Below are 18,745 nucleotides of genomic sequence, written 5' to 3' on the forward strand. Positions count from 1 at the left end.
CCTCCCTCTCTCTCCCTCTCCCTCCCTCTCTCTCTCTCCCTCCCTCTTCCTCCCTCTCTCTGTCTCTCCCTCCCTCCCTCTCTCTCCCTCCCTCTCTCTCCCCCTCTCTCTCTTTCTCCCTCTCTCTCTCCCTCCCTCCCTCTCTCTGTCTCCCTCCCTCTCTCTCTCTCTCTCTCCGTCTCTCTCCCTCCCTCCCTCTCTCTCCCCCTCTCTCCCTCCCTCTCCCTCTCCCTCCCTTTCTCCTGCCTTCTACTCCCCCTTCCTTTCTCCCTTCCTCTAACTCCTCCCTCCCTGTCTTTGATTTTGTGTTTTCTTTTTGAAGGGAGCTCTTTTCTAAACGTATGAAAAATGATTATAAAATATTCATGGACATTCTCAGTCCTGGGTTGGCCAACCGGAATTTTTCAGCTGATCAGCCTTTCTGGTTTTTCTTAACAAAGGAAAACCAGCTCTTTGCAGCCCATCACTTCACAGTGAAGCCTCCATCTGGAATGAATTCAGTCTCTTTAACAAATATGTGTTCTCTATTCAAAAACCATCTAAAAATAGTGCTCCAACAAGTAGGAAAAAATATTTTGACGTTTTCTTCATGTCTTGTGGGGTAAGCACAGTTGGAAACAGGCTTTCTGTTAATTTTCACAGGCTTAAGAGTTGATGTACTTTTGTGTACAACTAATTCTGCTCAAGGATGCTTTCTGATCTGAAATATTATATAGTAAATATGTTTGTTATCAAGGCCCCACTTACGTTACCATAAGTCAACCTTCACATAAAACTCTAATTCAAGGAGTGAAAGTGATCAATCAAGGTCTGCTGGCCTATGCCAATGCTGACTTTTCTTACATAGTTTTACATGAAGAACTACACAGCCAGCCTGTAAGGTTCTGTTCACAGCCTGATCTGCAAACAATCCTGGATGGCAGTGACTTTGGTGCCAAACCAAAGGATTGCCTTCTAGGAAAGCTGAGCCCTTGTAAGAGCAATAACCACGCCTCTAATTTAGTAATTGACTACCACAAGGTAGGCGTCACAAAACGGACTTTATATCTTCTCATTTAATCTTATAAAGATTAAATTATAGGATTAGTATAGCCGAGTAATCAGTTACTCTAACTTGAGAAAACGGAAACTCAGAAAGTTTAGCAAATTACCAAAGGTAAACTGGCTGATAAATACTAACAGACATTCAAACCCAGGCCGGACACCTTCTACTTTGCCTTTGTGTTCACCCTTAGAAGAGGAAAAAATGGCAAAATCTTGATCTTTTTGGTCAAATTCATATTTAAATAATTTGAAAAAAATGAAGCTCAAATTCTGTGTACCTTCTTTTTCCAAGCCTTCTAGCACTATTTGGTGTTTTAATGTACAGAGTTTCAGAAAAATCTGAAACTGTTTTTAAAAAATGCTGTCACGATAATTTCATGGCAACATGCTTAAAATTCTAAAATTAACCCTGGAACAATAGTATAGATAATATCTTTGATTATTCTTAACCCCCCACACCTGTCCTTTTCGTTATTTTGTGGAGATGATTAAGGAAAATACTTCAGTCTAAAGTTGATAGACATTTACAGAGGTGTTTATAAATTAATGAAAACATTGCTATCTCAAGATTAACTTCTAGCAATCCAGCATATGATTTTAGGAATATCTGATAAAAAATGTTGAAAACTTCTCCCAGATGATCAACATTATTTCTTAGAGAAACGGTTGCTGCGAGGCCCAAGTTATCCATAGTCTTTAGGGACACGCTAGGGAAAATTCTGTTTCAGATTTCCACATGTGTTCTGATGTCATATGTAGCTGCACAGAACCAAGGACTGATGTGATGCTAAAACCACGTTATAAACCTAGGACACAATTATGAAATGACCTCTCAACACTGCTTGTCTCTACTGGTGTTTTGTGTTCCAAGGAGCATGGTTAAGGGACAGGTCTGGCAAGACTAATCTTTCCAAATTACATTTATGGTACAAAATAGTATCTGGTCATTGTGCTTTAGGAAAGAGCAAGCAATTTGAAAAAACAAACAGCTCCAGTGACAGCCGGTGTCCCAGGTTAGAATGGTGCACATGGAGGGAACTTAGTTCTTCTGCTCTGGCCTTCCCATTTTTTAGATGAGAAAACTGAGGCTAACAGCACGAAGTGACAGGCCCAAGACCTAAGGCCAGTTAACAATGGACAGAGTGGAACAAAATCCACGTGCATGGTCTGTGTTCTTTTCTTTGAGTCCTGATTGGCCCTCCTTAGGCTTTTTTGAACAATCTTCACATCTATGTTGTCTTTCATTTGCATTCACTTTTATGGTCCAGCTATAAAATATCAATTCCAGCATCTTAAATATCATAAATAAGGCTTAGCACGTTTTATACTTCATCTGTGAGTTATATAAAAGCAAATAAAATGTTTGGTACTCTGCAGATTGACATCGACTGAGGCCCAAAAATGAGTAATTGGCTTGTCTTCCACCCAACAATATGTCCTTTGTAAACTAGAATAGAATCTTTCCTATAAAGGTTTAGAGTGGTGGTTCTCAAAGTGTGGTCCCTGGACCAGGAGCTTCAGCATCACCCTGGGAACTGGTTAGAAAAGCAAATTCTCAGACTCCTCCTCAGACCTACTGAATCAGGAAGTGGGGGGGGTGCCCAGCAATCTGTTTTAAAAGGTCTCCAGGTAATGCTTATGCAGGTTAAAGTTTAAAAACTACTGGTCTACTTATTCAGATTATACAGGTCTAACTTCCTTCCTTCCTTCCTTCCTTCCTACCTTCTTGCCTTCTTCCCTTCCTTCCTTTTTTACTTCTTTCCTCCCTCCCTCCTTCCCTCCCTTCCTTTTCTCTTTCTTATTACATAAGTACTTTAGTTTTCATTTTTTCATAAATTACTACCTTTTAAATCTAGAGTTACTAAGCAACCACCATAGCAGCCATTATTCTGGACTTCCAATGCAGTTTAGAGCCAGTTTTGTCACCCCTTTGTGGATAAGTGGACCAGCATTATCAATTTCAATACGATTCTTGGCCAGTGTTTCCCTTGCAAATTTCAAATGATTGTGTCTCCTGTGTCTCTGCCATGCTTGTCACTAACTGGCATCTCTTTTGACAAGCCCCGCTGCGAGGCCAGCCATTGCAAGCCCGGAGACTCCGAGATCCTCTCTCTCTTGTTGCCCTCTCGTTCTGCCTGAGATCCCTCCTGGCAGGAGTGTGGAGTGGGGTTAGTTGGTTGGGAACACCTGCTTTCTCTAGAGCACAGGCCATAATTCTTCTGGATATGAGTAGGGAAGCCTCATTCCTCTAGCTCTAGACCTGGATTCCCTTTTTGCCAAACCTAGATTCACTTCATTATCTCTGTCTGGCAGAAGTCAAGACTAAGACAAATGGCATTTACAAATGAAACCATCTTGGGGACAAGGGCTCTGGAGCACGCCTGATAAGAGATCTGTTGTTCTGTCTGGTTTCAGGTGCTGATGGGGGCACCTGGAAGTGACTGCAGGTCCTCACAGATGCAGAATTTCTGACCTTTTGTTGTTCAAAAATGTCTGCAGAGCAGAGTCATGAATCATGATTATTAAGCAATGGGGGGAAAGCTGCGTGACTGTTATTTAACTCCTGGCAGTGCTGTGAAATAGATGGGCTTCAAGTAAACCTTATCACTTTTTAAAAAGAACAGCAAGATGGGCTTCCCTGGTGGTGCAGTGGTTGAGAATCTGCCTGCTAATGCAGGGGACACGGGTTCGAGCCCTGGTCTGGGAGGATCCCACATGCCGCGGAGCAAGTAGGCCCGTGAGCCACAACTACTGAGCCTGCGCGTCTAGAGCCTGTGCTCCGCAACAAGAGAGGCCGCGATAGTGAGAGGTCCGCACAACGAGTTGAAGAGGGGCCCCCGCTTGCTACAACTAGAGGAAGCCCTCGCACAGAAACGAAGACCCAACACAGCAAAAATAAATAAATAAATTACTAAACTCCTACCCCCAACATCAGAAAAAAAAAAAAAGAACAGCAAGATGTTATCAGGAAAGTCACATGTCTCGAGTGAGGGGGCCAGTGGTATTAAGTAAGCAGTTGCCTTGCAACTACAATTCCAAGAGTTCTCGCAAGAATCCCTATCTAGAATAATACATTCCTGATACATCACAGGTGCCAGAAATTTCTTTTATAAAGAAAATAACTTTTTAAAAAAACTTTTATTGAAATATAGTTGATTTACAATATTGTGTTAATGTCTGCTGTACAACAAAGTGATTCAGTTATATACATATGTATATTCTTTTTCATATTCTTTTCCATTCTGGTTTATCATAGAGTATTGAATATAGTTCCCTGTGCTATACAGTAGGACCTTGTTGTTTATCCATTCTACATATAATAGTTTGCATCTGCTAACTCACTCCAAACTCCCAGTCCTTCCTTCCCCCACCCCACTACCCCTTGGCAACCACAAGTCTGTTCTCTCTGTCTATGAGTCTGTTTCTGTTTCATAGATAAGTTCATTTGTGTTATATTTTAGATTCTACATGTAAGTGATATCATATGGTATTTGTCTTTCTTTTTTCTGATTTACTTCACTTAGTATGATACTCTCTAGGTTCATCCATGTAGCTGCAAATGGCATTATGTCATTCTTTTTTATGGCTGAGTAATATTCCATTGTATATATATACCATATCGTCTTCATCCATTCATCTGTTGATGGACATTTAGGTTATTTCGATGTCTTGGCTATTGTAAATAGTGCTGCTGTGAACATTGGGGTACATGTATCTTTTTGAATTAGAGTTTTGTCTGGTTATATGCCCAGGAGTGGGATTGCCAGATCATATGGCAACTCTATTTTTAGTTTTTTGAGGAACTCCATACTGTTTCCATAGTGGCTGCACCAATTTACATTCCTACCAATAGTGTAGGAGTGTTCCCTTTCAGAGGAAAGAACTTTTAATAAATTCGAGGAAGACCTAAAGTAGAAATGCCTTGAGAAGAGACAAACTATTGACTGCAAAGCACAAAATGGTGCAGAGTTCTGATTTCAGGTGATGCTCTGGGGTGGGGCGAGGGTCATATTGTGTTGGTTGCAGGAAGGAGGGAAATAAGAGCCCCTAAGAAGATGCACCAGGGGAATGGTGCAAAAAGATGAGATAGAGCTGGATGTAAACATAGTCTTGCGTTTTTGTTGAGGACTGGTCTTTATTAACAGATTTTTTCTATCAAGGCAGTGTTCTCCAACAATCCTAGATCAGAGAAACTTCAGCCCCATCTAAGGAGAGATTTTAGCAGTTTCTCTCTCTTCCCTCAGGACTGGTTAAATAATTTGAAAGGTGCAGTGCAAAAGATAATATGAGTCCCCTTGTTCAAAAATTATTAGGAATTTCTAGACGGCAGCAACAGAAAATTAAACGAAAGGCAGTGTCCTTCTAAGTCATAGCCCTGTGCACAAGTCTTGTGCCCATGGAGACTGTCTTCCTTTATTAATCTTTTCAAAGTATTTGTCCTCTTTTTTGACCAGTGTGCATCACCACTGGACTGCCATCTTATGACAGAATGCAATTTTGTAAAGTCTTTTTTCAACATTGTGTATTGAAAGTTCCCTGTTGACTTAATGGAGGATTTTAAGAATGGAGTAATACCTTCTTTAATGGCCAAATAAATTGAAAGTTGAACATGTCTCAAAATCTACCCTTTCTTCATAGTCTTTCTAACATTAATTCCAAGTTTGTACTAGTGAGATTTGGCAAAACACCAGTTATTTTCTTCTGCTCCAAAACTGTGTCCTTAGAAGAGAGAATGGCTTTTGTCTGAATCCATCATATCAAAAGCAAAACTGGTCTTATCACAAAATCTCTTGTAAGCAATTCTACTTTTTAGGAGATATCAAGTATCTCAGTTTCTTCTATGTGCTTTTGTTTTGTTGTTGTTTTGGTTTGGCAAGATAATTATATCACAGTATTTCAGTGGTATAACAAAAATGGTAGCAAATAAAGTATATTTTGTGTTTTTGATCATCCTGTTCCTTTATATATATATATATATATATATCCTTTCAAAACTAGATTAAGCTAAATCCTTTTTGAATAGATAAAAAGTGATCTTTATTTGATGCTTTTTAATCATATTCTTCTATGTTTTATTAGTTTGCAACCTGTGAGGTATTGTCATAAGCTCCACAGCACTCATGCAGTGAGTAGGAAGAGCTGACCACTGGCAATACTCCTATTGGCTTGTTAGAGAAAGATAAATAAATTACCTGTTCCTCCATGCATGCATCATGCATGCATCCATCCATGCATCTACAACACTTTTATACATATGCATATATAAAGTAAAAAAATAAACAGTAAAACCTTTTATTAATAATATATGTAATTAAATTGATAACTAATAATTACATAAATGCGATATTAAGAAATACTGGACAATCAAAATGTTTCAAATATTCTCTCCTTTAATTGTTAACAGCTCTGTAGATTTATCACCCTTCATTCAAGTAGAGGAAAATTCAGGAAAATTAAGTTATGTTGCCCATTTTCACACATTGGAGGGTTCAAAGCACAGATCTGTATTAATTTTAAATTCCATGTTCTTTCCATATTACCCTGCAGTCTCAAGCAAAACATTTTGAATTTTTCTCAGTATGTTTATTCTATGATCTCTCTTTATTACTAGTCTTTTATATGAAGTAAGCCATGTAATAACTATTTGATTTGATCAACAAGATTATTACAGCTCAAGAAGCTAGGGCGACTTGCTCAGTTCAGGAGCCCATCAGAGACCAGGACACTGCACCAGTGACCCGGGTCTTGTTTCTTGTCCCTGGACCAGCCTGGCTTCTCCTGTGGTCACTACTCTCAAGTAACAGGATACATTTATCCTCAGTAGTTTATGATCCTTTATAAATCTCAACCTACTTAACAAGTGTAGAATTATGATTTTCCATCTCTGACCATCTAAAATAATAATTACCCTTAAACAAGGAAGTAAACTAGTCATTTTCATTCTGAGAATATAGAACTCAGCTCTTCATTTTAGGGACCATGCCAAACACTGCTAATTGGATTAAAACAAAAGAGGCATTTTTTTTCTTGTCTGTGGAACCTCACCTCTTTGGTTTAATTTTCATAAAACATCATGTGTTTGGTAAGATTGCATCTCTGGGGATACAGTTGGGGTAGCTGGGGTCTAGAGAAGGCTGAAAGCTGAAGGATTCCAGTGTGATAGGGGAATGCATTTCCACAATAATAATGTATAAAGATCGAGAAGAGATTTTGCTGAGTTCTGAGTTGTTTCCTAGAAAGGAGGCTTCAAATGTGAACAGAAAATAGATACTTGTGCTCTTTACAAAGGACTTAGTGGCTCATCCATGGGGATTTGAGACCTAGTTCTTTTTACCACTCACTGGTATACTGAAAAGCTGACCAATTGTAAAATCAACTTTGAAGGCAATTTCCAATGGATAGAAAATAGTGAATCTTTTCTTGGTTTTATTATATTTTTACCTGGTTGCTTTTCTGGATTTGGAATATGCAAAAATTAATTTTCCTGTGCATTACCCAATGTTGTCTGCTAATCTGCACTTTTGTCTCATGTCTATTTGCCTGAGGTATTGAAAGTTAAGAATCAATGAAAAAAAAAAAGTCTCTTCAAGTTTATCTTTAAGGATCAGAGTACAATAAATAAATAATTTAAGATTTAGATTACAAAACCATAATGGATCAGTTAACCATGCCTTAGTATTACCAAGTGTGTGAGGAATTTATTGCCATAGTTGTCAAAAATATAGCATCGAACCTTATGTTCTACTCATAATTTAACCAATTGCTTAGTTAGGTAAGGGTACATTAAACATTTACAAATTGTGATTAAATCAGGAAGGTTTCCACACATTGTAGAAGCAGCTCATGCATTTGAGGAAGAGTTGGAGACGATCCCCCAAAGACCCTTCTCCCTATAAAATTTTACTGCAATGATTCTAAATTTGTAAGATGAAGAAAATGTTGAGAAGCCAGTAACAAAGTTCTGTTGGGCTAATTTACTGGTGGAAAAATTGATTTATTGGTGTGTGTAAAGTGGAGACTGAAATTCTAATGAGAGGAATGTCATATAGTATATGTTTAGGCTGTATGTTTATGTTTAAACATAAACATATATGTATATGTTTAAACATATACTGGTTTCTTATATAGTTGCTATTCAGTAGAAGAACAATTTCTGAACAGGTGAAAAGTTTGTATCTGTATAAGTAGCTAGATTCAATAATGTGCTTGCATTGATGTTTTTATCTAATAACATATTGAATAATATATATAAACAACTTAAAAAGAGCATATGTGAGTCCATTCAATAGAGGTTATGATTTCTGGTCTGAGTGAACTATCTTATAGAAATGGACATAAGTAATGCTGTATTGAGACTTCTGTTTCTCTTAAAAAAAATGCAACCAATTACCTGAGGAAACCATGTGTTTTCTACTTAAGTCTGCTAATACCAACGTTGATAAATGTAGCTAAGTCTAAATAAACCACTTTAATAGGCAAAGAAGGACACTGATGTTTAAAATCTTAAGTGTTTTAGTCTGAGTGAATAATTTGAGAAACTTTCAAAATAAAACTTAAGACTTGAAAATTATTTTACACATCTGTATAATTAATATTTTGTAGTTTCTGTTAAGTAGATGGCTCATATGTTCCCCTTACTTATGAGCAAGTTTTTCTTTTGTATATAACACCAAATTGCAGAAAAATTTTCGTAACTTCAAAGGTAGCAGATGATGTTTCCTGCACTGGAATAGCACTTAGGTCTTGGTAGGAATGTTGGTGAATTGAAAGCACGAGGAAAGCTGATTCTAACTCTCTGCCTCTCAGAAAACACCTCTATTTTAATGGTTCCTTCACAAAACAAAGAATCCGTTATAGAGGTATACATTTAATTTCTCTGCTGCCTTTGATCCAAAGGTCATGGCTGGTAAGCGGCAGAGCCCAGATTTGAACTGGGACCACCTCTCCATCCCCAGTTAGGTGTACTAGTAGTGGGTCCCTTTGTCTCCACTGTTCTTGTTCTTTACTAAACAAGGATGCAATGCTTCAGAACTGCACTGCAGGCATAGACAGCAGTGTTCCCATTTCACTGGGGGTGTGTATGGTGAAGGCACGTGTCTAAGGGACTTGCCCAAAGGATGAGTGGCAAAGCTGGGATTGATATCACCTATACTGATACCAGACAGAAGATCACATTGTTCTCTCCTCCTTCCCTCCCCCCCACTTCCCTCCCTCCTTCTTTTCCTACCTTCCTTCTATTAAAGCAAAGAAACTAAACTCAGTCATATTTGTAAAGGTAAGTCTTTCTTATATTTATCCATCCATTATTTTTTTATTGAAGTATAGTTTATTTACAATGTGTTAATTTCAAGTGTATAGCAAAGCGATTCAGGTATATTTACATACATATATAAATGTATACATATGTGTATTCTTTTTCAGATTCTTTTCCATTATACATCATTACAAGGTATTGAATAGAATTCCCTGTGCTATATAGGACCTTGGACCTTGTTGTTTACCTATCTTATATATATTAGTGTGTATGTGTTATTCCTAAACTCCTAATTTATCCCTCCCTCCCTCTCCCCTCCTCCGCCCCCTGCTATCCCCTTTGGTGACCACAAGTTTGTTTTCCATCTGTGAGCCTATTTCTGTTTTGTAAATAAGTTCGTTTGTATAATTTTTTAGATTCCACATATAAGTGATATCAGATGATGCTTGTCTTTGTTTGAATTACTTCACTTAGTATGATCATCTCTAGGCCTATCCATGTTGCTGCAAATGGCATTATTTCATTCTTTTTTATGGCATCCATCCATTATTTTTGATGGCATGCTGTAGACCAGGTGCTGTGCTGGGCCCCAGAGAGGCTAAACAGTTTCAACCATACAATGTGGTCAGTAGAGTTTTATCACACGATAGCAGTTGCTTCATTCCTGGAAAGTATAACAGACACTGTCTCCTAAAAACTTTCCCTTCACTAAACAAGGGCAACTGGAAATTGTCCTTGGTTTTGCTTGGGTTCACCAGTTCTGAATCTTCTTTTGGGAATTGCTGGTAGAGAGCAAGTTCCCAGAGCTACTGTTTTTAGTTTCATAAGGACTATCATGTCTATAAACTGTATTCCCTTTGTTGAGGCCAATGTCTTAAATGCAGTCCAAAATCAATCAGCTGTTATGTGCAAGCAGGCTACTGATTAGAAAGGTAAAATTTCTGTTTTGTGTATGCTACCAGTATTTGGTACCTTTTCTGGAACTAGTTTAAGCCAACAATTTTTATGTATGTGGTTCCCTTTCTCTCTTCCCAAAAAGGATAATTTAAAACTTTCAACATGTAATCACAGAGGAAATGAACAAAATAGATTATTTTGCCATCTCCCCATAAGGGGCTTCTCCAGAAAAGAGAATACAGACACCACCAGTGACTGTTGTCTCTGACTCCCAGCCCAGCGCCTGAAGATTTCTCTTTGAGAACTTCAACCCCAACCAGAAGTCTTTTCACAAAGGGCTGTAGGATTGTTAGTTATCCAATGTCGAATTTCAACCCTCCTGCAAACACCATCTAGCCAAATGTGATGTCAGCGATATTTGTCTTGTTAAAAACCTGAAGTGAAATCATTGGTGCACTATTTTCCTTCCAGGACAGCCTCTTCGTTATGGTGGAAGTGAGCTATTGACTGGGGCCTTCCCATCCATCTAGGCTTCCTTTATGATTGTAAATGATCTCATGTACTGAGGGACAGCAATTTCCATTCTTCATTCAATGAATTCTACCTGAGAGTCCTGTCTATAATTTTCCTTGTGAGAGGAACAGAGGGACTGAGAATGGTAAATTGTCTCCTGAAAAGTCATGGCTTTATCTAATTCTATCACAGAAAGCTATAGATTTAAATTTTCTTGACTGAGGAATGTTTAGTAATAGGAAGTACTATATTCTAACATTTTTGGAGGAAGAAGGATATTTTATCTCCCATGCATCCTCTTTCCCTCTTTCTTGCTTGATCTATGCTTGATCTAAAACCTTGGCTTCTCCTCTTGCTTTGAGGGGGATTCCGCTAAAAGAATAAAATGCCTCTCCCCATAGGAAGCCCTTTCATCAGAGACAGCCCTTTCTGTCTGTACACTTTTTGGCTTGCATGATTTTCTCATCCAAATATAAAGCTCATCACGCTGTAATGCAACTTACTAGAATATCCCTGAAAATTCATGTTATCCAGCATATGTGCGGGTCTGACGTTTTAAGGGACGTACTGGCAGTCCGTGGCCAGAGGGGACCATTAAGGAAACAGGTTTGATGGAAGTCTTGACACAGGCGTTGACAGCAAAATCAAATGATTAATTTGGAGTAAGAGAAGTGTTTCAAACTAATGAGAAACATGGTTTGGGCATACCCGCAGACTGTACACGTGGCCAGGGGAAACCAACCTTTTGATACAGAGAAGGGAAAATGAAGATGTATATTTAACTTGGGTTATTCTTTTATGGAAAGGATGCTACAAAGTGAAAGAGTATAAGTGATTTTTATCCTGGTGATTTTTCTGTGAGTCTTTGGGTCTCTCATCCAAGCCCATTTTGCAAATTTGCTGCCTGGGATGACAGGTACCAAAACAGAGAGAATATTTGTAAACCTGGAGTTGGCCCATGTTAATATAAATTAATTCTCAATCAAAAGGACCACATATTTACTTGCTGCTACTTTAGAGGAGTAAATGGAATACAGAAATACCAGCAGAAGACACAGAGTAGGAGCTCAATATTTGTGTGTGTGTTGAGGCAGCCAGAGCAGTGCTTCTGAATATGGCAAAGTGAAAAGACTATGAAGTTTTGCTTTCTGTTCACACTTTGGTTTTATCGGCCTTTTCTGTTCTGTGAATTCTGGTGAAGGCAGTTCAGTCTTATGGGTTTGGAACTCCTGAATTATCATAGACCCATTGGTGTGTGGATTACTAATAAGCATTAATGGAACCATATTTTCAGGCCTCTTTGCACACATAGCTTAGTTAGAATTCTTAGCTTCTAGAAAAGCTGATATTTGACACTGTGGGGATGGTGCTCTTAGTGCAGGAAGAAAATATTACCAGAAAGAATTTTGGGGCTTCAAACATAACATGTCAGTAGCTGTTGACTGGAACTTTCTAACCAGAAGTACATGAGAACTAAGTTCTTGCCAGAATTCAGACTTTCCTGCTCTCTGTGCTCTGTAAAGCCTAGTGGTGGATTTTCAGTTAATGCCTTAGGCTACATGAGAAAGGAGTTCCTGCAAGAATGTCGGGAATTCCTTTGGTGCCCAAGAGGAAATATGAGGACTCTGGACGCCAATGAGAGAATGGAAAATGAGGATGGGTGCCGTAATCATCATGCCGACGACTCCTGTAGTTTACTTCGTTTTCTTTTTAAAGTAAGATCTAAAAGTGTTTGAGAATTTTTATAAAGCATAGGTCAACTTTCTAGCACTTTCAAGTTGAATGCAAGTTCGTGTTCTTCAAGTGACAAATAAGTGTAGGTAAGTCCACTCACTCCAGGTCTGTAATTTTTAAAGATACTTAATAAATGGGTTCTGTTTGTTACTCGCAGAATGCAGACAAAAATTCATAGGAGAAAGAGTGGTTTAGGGATCTGTTTGTTTTAATTTAATGTAACTAAACACACTTGTAATCCTTTTAAATTATAGTCTATTTGTGTATTCTTGATAATTAAAGTTATCTATGGTATGTTTCTGTGTGAGTGTATGTGTGTGTTCATGATGGGGGAAAAAATGGCCTCTTGGGAAGAATGGCATTTTGATGAATCACAGGAAATAGTAAATTATGCGGATTCCACACAGTTCCCAAGGCTGTGACCATTTTACCTCTGAAATTCATGAACCAAGGTCTGAAGGGAGATTGGCTGGAATTACAATTCAGATGCTTTACTTTGGGAGGAGTGCAGGGTGGGGACAGAATTAAATTTTCAGTTTATTTCTCCAAACAAAACCCATTGTGACGGCCACCCGTAAGAGGGAGGGAATGCATACTTTTATGATAAAAATTTCTAGCAATTTGAAGCACAGAGGCATTTATTTTAGATGATACTGGCTTTAAAAAAGTTTAGATTGGTGGTCATAATAATAGCCTATTCAAAACATTTCAGGAAAGAACATAACTGCACAGGGTAAGGTTGACCAGGTACATGAAATGGTAATGAACTCAGTAATAAGTGAACGTTCCAGATTTGCACGTTCTTGCTACACACTGAGTTTCAGGGGCTCTTTGTAAATAAAGTGGGAAACCTTATTTTTTCTTCTCAATATTCTTGTTTTTCTCTCATTTTAATTCTCTTGGTTGCCTTGTCAATTAAGTTAATTAAGGCTGAAAATAATTCCCCCAAGGGGGCATTGAACTAAAACATTTCAGGCAAAATCATCTCTAAGACTTTTAATCTAGTCAGGAAATATTAATAATATGCAAGTGGGGTTATGCATAAAAGGAATGGTATAAAACGTTGCATTGTTCTTGGTGCATATATTCAGACAAAACACTGCATTTACTGTCTCCAGAAAACGAAAGTTAATTTATACACTTCATCAACAGGCTTTATTACAGTGCCACATATTTGTGGTGGCCCTCAGGCCATGGGAACTTTTCACTCTTGACTCCACTCATTTAAAAAAAGGTCAGGTTCTTAAAAGGAATGGATATATGTATATGTATATGTATAACTGAATCACTTAGCTGTACACCTGAAACTAACACAAAGTTGTAAATCAACTATACTCCAATATAAAATAAAAATTAAATTAAAAAAAAGGTACAGATTGGTTTAAAAAAAAGCTAAAAAAAAAGGTCAAATCAAATCACTCTATTTTTTAAAAGGGGTTCCATACAATAATGGAAATTCAGTTGAGAGTCTCAGCTTTTTGTTAGTCAGTTGAAGAGTAATTGGCAAAAAAATCTTAAACTCTCTGAGCTCCAGTTCCCTCCTTATTCAGTGAGGTCACAGGGATATGGGATGGATTTTAGCAAATTGAGGCTTGATTCAGAAATTAGAATATATAGTTCCCACCCAATAATTAATCTTTAATAAAAATGTAGATTCACATTTGATTGCATCCCTTCCTCCAGCTCAAGTCTGTAGTGGAATGGACGCTTCAGAGTAAAGGAGGAGGCACCGTGTTTCTGTCTGTCTTTCCCTCCAGCAGATCCTTGCTGCCCTGACCCTAGTGGTGTCAGGGTGAGAGGGAAATGTGGGTGAGAAAGACAGAGAAGTTCTCACTTGACCTCTGTTGTGAGATGGCTCTGCATTCTCTTCCCAAGTCTCTTTCTTTCTTGGGAACATTCTTAGTATCTTCAGAGGCCTCTACCATGAATGTCTGAAAGCCCGACTGTGACACTGATGATCATTATTCTCTAGCCCTGTGCTCCCAGCTCAGCCCCTGGAGGTCCAGCCTGTCCAGCATGGACAGGAGACAGAAATGTTTGCGCCTGGCTCTGCCCGCCTCTCCTCTGTAACCCATATCTTGTCCAGGGAAGACAGGCATCCTTGGCCCCAACGAAGTCTGAGTATGCACGGCCACCCCCAGACCTCCCCTACCTTTAATCTGCACCCAAAGCAGCTTACCAGCTGCTCACTTTCTCCACTTTCTAAGTAGAGACCAAGCACAGTCCTTCTGGCCCTGTTAACTCAGAGCCAACACACTCAGCCCTTGATGGGTGCTCCTGAGGCTCCTGTCTCTGCTTGAGTTGAGGCGTTAGCACAGAACTACTTTCTCCAAACACATCATCTCACGCGTCCTTCTTTGATCTCAGTTTCCTTGGCCCGCACCATTTTTTAACACTCGATGTACATTTATGCCCATCTAACCAGCTTCCTGTCATTCTGCTCTGACATTTCTTTTTTTATATAAATTTATTTATTTATTTATTTATTTATTTTTGGCTGCGTTGGGTCTTCATTGCTGTGCACGGGCTTTCTCTAGTTGTGGCAGCGGGGGCTATTCTTTTGTTGCGGTGCGCAGGTTTCTCATTGAGATGGCTTCTCTTGTTGCAGAGCAGGGCTTTAGGCACATGGGCTTCAGTAGCTGTGGCACATGAGCTCAGCAATCGTGGCTCATGAGCTCTAGAGCACAGGCTCAGTAGTTGTGGCACACGGGCTTAGTTGCTCCGCGGCATGTGAGATCTTCCCGGACCAGGGCTTGAACCCGTGTTCCCTGCACTGGCAGGCGGATTCTTAACCACTGTGCCACCAGGGATGCCCTGCTCTGACATTTTACAAATGTTATTACAACTTGCTCAGCGGTCTGCTATCTATTTTATCTTCATACCTCGGTTTTAGAAGAATATAATTTTTCTCTTTAAATTTATTTTTTATTGAAGTATAGTTGATGTATAATATCATATGTAACAGGTGTACAATAGAGTGATCCACAATTTTTAAAGGTTATGCTCCATTTGTAGTTATTATAAGATATTTGCTATGGCCCCCATGTTGTACAATATATCCTTGTACCTTATTTTTTTGTGGTAGTTTTTTTTTTAATTTAATTTTTATTTTATATTGGAGTATAGTTGATTTACAGTGTTGCGTTAGTTTCTCCTGTACAGCAATGTGATGCAGTTATATGTATACATATATCCGCTCTTTTTCAGATTCTAAAAAAATATAATTTAACATACCATTACAAATAATTTAAATTCTAATAGCTTTCAAAACTTCTTATTCCATTCTCTCTTTGTGAAGCCATCCAATGAATCCCTATTTACTCATAATTCTAACAGTTCATTTTAAACATTTTTGAAAGTAAAGGAATTTAAAAAATTGTCATTATAAAATTGTGGCTAAGAATTAAGGGATGCGTGTTCCTGTTCATTAACACTGTTGATTATTTGTTTTGTTTTTATAAATTGAACAATTGATTGTTTTAGGACTGATTCACTCTGGAGATTACTAATTTACTTACAGATGTTTCCAGGTCTGGATTCATGGAACAGAAAATTCTATAGGTAGATTTCAGTTAATTGACCATATATAGAATAAATGAAAACTTAATACATTCTTATAGTGTTTTCATTTGACAAAATTGCATTGAGCACCTTATATCTGCAAGGCAGTGTAGTAGATGGTACAGAGGCCATGAAGATGCATAGAACAAATCTCACGGTCTGCTCTAGGACAAGGTGGTTGCCTAGGATGAGCCTTAATCAACATCACACATGTGGAGCAGCTTAGTTTCATTCGGATGGTAATTGATTATTTGGAGAATTAACTTCAAACATAATATTAAGTAGTGTGTTTAATATTAAGGAATTTAAAGAGAAAACAAAAAATGGTCCATAATCTACTGCACAGATAATGCCTTTTGACAAAAAAAAAACAACAACAAAATAAAACAAAACCAAAATATAAGTGCATGTTGAGAAAATTTTAATAGGATGGAAAGCTATGAAAGGAAAAGTGAACATCTTCTATCCTGTGTCCTGTTTCCTCTTTCCAAATCTAACTATGCACTTCTAAGAGTTCTTGCCTGTTCTTCTAGAGAATTTAATGTGGACATATTTATATTTGCATATATGTATATAAAGTTATCATTAGCGATATGTAGATACCAGCTGCTTCTTTTTTCCCTCATTTCTTCACCTTTTCTATCTCTCCTACAACTCTACCTCATCCTTGTTAATAGCAATAGTATATTTCTTGTAATCTGGGTACCAGAATGTCGTCAATCAGTGCATTCTTGATGACTGCTTTCATTGCTAATACAAACAATGATGTGATGAACATTATTGCGCATATATTTTTGAACCTTGTGATAAATTCCTAAGTCTTAACACTAGATCAAAGGAACCCTGAGGTTTCTGCTATTTCAGAGATTGCCAACTTGCCTGTAAGAAATGATCCATACATTTATATTTTAACCAGTAGCATCTGCTTTTTCTCATAACCTCTCTAGCATTTGGACTGCTGAACTTCCAAATTTTTTGCCAATCTGAACTGTGAAATATGCAACCTCATTTTTTAATACATTTCTTTCATTATGAAGGAGCTTAGATCACCTTTATCCATCATTTGTATATTTTTCTAGAAGCTTACTCATTTTTTTACAGATTTTTATTTTGGATTGTGTATCTTTTTACTGATTTTTTTGAATTCTGTATAAATTAAGAAGATAACATTCTATCTGACGTAGCACATATATTCTCCCCAATTTCTTTTCTGCATTTTGATTTCATGATATTGTTGCCGTACAAAAGTTTAAAATATGTGTGTATAAAATCTAACATATTTTTCTTTTGAGCGTTCTAGGTTTTTAGACCACCTTAAAATAGCTTTCCCACTAAAATATTATGAATAAATTCATCCATACTTTCTTCTAGACCTTTTGAATTTATTTTTATATTCTAGTGTAAGGGGTAAAATACACAAACACATATGCATATACACATATATATTCATGTTTATGATACATATACACATATATACATTATGGTTCATATATGTAATTTTTAAAATCCAATCAACTGGATCTACAGTCCCAACATTAATTATTGAATAATTCTTTCCACAGAGATTTGAAATTTAGTTGTACCGTGGATTTTATTTCCATATGTTTTTGCTATATTTCTGAATCCTTCTAATTTTATTCCATATACTATAAGTCCATTTTTTCTCCCCAAAACAATTTTAGTAATTATTATTTTGTAGTTAATTGTATACCATTTAGGTCTATTCTCCTTTCTTTAATCTTCATTTTCAAAAATTTTCTTCAAGTTTTTATGTCTTTTCTTTGAGATAAACATTTTGTTCATTTTCACAAACATGTGTCACAGTGTTTTATGGGTCTTTTGGGGGACTCATTTGTATTCACAGATTAATTTTGAACAATTTGACCTTTTTATACTATCCTGTCTTCCTTTTATAGTTCATGGCATATCTATCCACTCACCAAATTATGCCATGGTATGTAGTAGAATTTTAAATTTCCTTCACGTAAGCAATATGGATTTCTTTTAGATTTATACCAAGTATTTAATATTTTTGTTTACTATTAAAAATTGATTGATCTCTTCATTATATTTTCTACATTTAGATTATAACTTTACATATCGTTCTCTTACAGAATTCTCCTAGTGTTCCTAATATATTTTTAAATTAATATTTCCTTGAAGCATAATCACATTACCTAAGATTAATGATAAACATGTCTCTTGATATCCTATTTTTATAATTTTTTCTTTCTCTTACCTGATTGTATTATCTAATACCTACAAAGCAGTTTAAAATTATAGCACATTCTTGTTATATTCTCGATTAAATGCGACTGATTCTTTTTACCCTATCAACAGTGATGATAGCGTTCGACTCTGTGTGTGTGTGTGCGCGCGCGCACACGCCTGGGTGCATTTGAGTTGGTATAAAGAAAGCAGATATTTCTATTGTTCAGGTTATTTTAGCATCAGTATTGGACTTGAACTGTGCCTTTTTTGTGTCGATTAAGGAGTATAGATTCATAGGAGCATTTATTTCTTAAGTGGCCACCAGCTTCTTTTTTTGCTTGACTACAGCTGGGCATTTTTTTTCTTCCTTTACTTACTATAATTAGGCTTGCGGGAAGGAAGATTTTGAAATCATGCTTCATTCTGCCATCTGAAACCAGAAGTCCTGGAGGGGATGCTTTAATTATTCATCATGGAATCTCTGTATAGCAAATCAAATAGAGTTATGTATTTTTCACTTGATGATTTTGC

At 37.3% G+C, this 18,745-nt stretch overlaps 1 protein-coding gene across 11 annotated transcripts in view; it reads left to right on the forward strand.

The window, feature by feature from the left end:
- Window positions 1-18,745, forward strand: part of RBMS3 (RNA binding motif single stranded interacting protein 3) — a 715,251-nt gene that overhangs the window by 68,209 nt on the left and 628,297 nt on the right. For 2 of the 11 annotated variants that reach the window (XM_027088172.1, XM_027088173.1), the window contains exon 1: window positions 11,544-12,528. The exons of the other annotated variants lie outside the window; for them this stretch is intronic. The gene's annotated coding sequence lies outside the window, so the exon portion shown is untranslated. Of the gene's footprint in view, window positions 1-11,543; window positions 12,529-18,745 lie in introns of those variants that run through there. 11 annotated transcript variants of the gene reach the window in all.

Source organism: Aethalodelphis obliquidens, unplaced genomic scaffold (assembly GCF_003676395.1).
Source record: "Aethalodelphis obliquidens isolate GAN/ISIS:26980383/991018 unplaced genomic scaffold, ASM367639v1 scaffold62, whole genome shotgun sequence".
Taxonomy (NCBI): Eukaryota; Metazoa; Chordata; class Mammalia; order Artiodactyla; family Delphinidae; genus Aethalodelphis; species Aethalodelphis obliquidens.